General features: G+C 39.7%; 1 long non-coding RNA gene across 1 annotated transcript; it reads left to right on the top strand.

The window, feature by feature from the left end:
- Positions 1–435: 435 nt before the first annotated feature.
- Positions 436–881, top strand: LOC127448358 (uncharacterized). The gene is made up of 3 exons (XR_007898507.1): positions 436–470; positions 573–648; positions 746–881. It is a non-coding gene; the product is annotated as an uncharacterized LOC127448358 (long non-coding RNA).
- The last annotated feature ends 459 nt before the right edge of the window (positions 882–1,340 follow it).

Below are 1,340 nucleotides of genomic sequence, written 5' to 3'. Positions count from 1 at the left end.
TTTACTAAAATTGTTTTCTTTAAGTGATTTGTTGTCAGCTTGAATAATGCACTGGATTTGGTTTAAATTGTTAATTTGCATGACAGATTTGAGATTGGAGTCTGAGCTGACACACAAAACAGTGCAGAAACACCTCACTCAAGCAGTCAGTGTGGTCAGATAACGTTAACAACTTTAATGTTCAGATCTGGGCTGCAAATCGCAAAAGCATTGTAAGCTTAAATAGGTTGTAGAAACCATTGGTGACAATACTTTCTACAATCTACTTACGACGAAGGAAACGCAGCTGTACAGCTGATAATGTTAAGTTTTATGCAGGGATGCATGATATTCCTTCTCTTTTAATCTGAAAACATTGGTGATACTGGAATTGTATCTAACTTTTTAAACACTTGTTTCAGTGGGAAACCAACTGTAACTGTGACACCGAGTGCAGCTGGATTTCTGAAACGGATCTTCTATATTACAGGGTGAGATTCATAAAAACGTAACTTCTTTTTATTCTTCGAAGTGCAGCCTTCAAACAACGTTGCAGATTTTATTTAAATAATGTTCCATTGTTGTCTCTGTAGCACACTGAAATGACAGGCATCTTCGTTTGTGTTCTGATGATGATAGAAAATCATACACATCTGGCATGGCATTAAGGTGAGTAAATGAAGATTGAATTTTTATATTTGGGTGATCTATTCCTTTAAGAAAGCTCTCCTGACACTAATTATGAATACACACATTTGTTTTTCAGGCGTTTCATCGGGATAAATCCTGAGAGAGGCACCAAGGCTGGACGAGGCAAAGTCCTGTCAAAGCATACAGGGAAAGTCGCCCAGAAAAAGATGACATCAGTCAACCCTCGTGTCTTCAGTCTACTAAAGAAACTAATGGACTTTGAGTGGGACTTTATATAAGTCAGTGAACCCAGTCATTCACACACACACACTCACTCAACTCACTCAAACTCACACAAACACTCACATATGAACACTCTCTCTCTCACACACACACACACACACACACACACACACACACACACACAAACTCACACAAACACTCTCACACACACTCAACACACACAAACTCACACAAACACTCTCACACACACTCAACACACACAAACTCAACAAGCACTCTCTCTCACACACACACACACACACACACACACAAACACTCTCTCACAAACTCACACAAACACTCACACACACACACACACACACAAACACTCTCTCACACACACACACTCAATACACACAAACTCACACAAACACTCTCACACACACACACACACACACAAACACTCTCTCACACACACAAACACTCAACACACACAAACTCACACAAAC

The sequence above is a fragment of the Myxocyprinus asiaticus genome, chromosome 1 (assembly GCF_019703515.2).
Source record: "Myxocyprinus asiaticus isolate MX2 ecotype Aquarium Trade chromosome 1, UBuf_Myxa_2, whole genome shotgun sequence".
Classification (NCBI taxonomy): Eukaryota; Metazoa; Chordata; class Actinopteri; order Cypriniformes; family Catostomidae; genus Myxocyprinus; species Myxocyprinus asiaticus.
The sequence above is the reverse complement of the archived record's forward strand: the minus strand, read 5'-3'. Positions and strand labels throughout refer to the sequence as shown.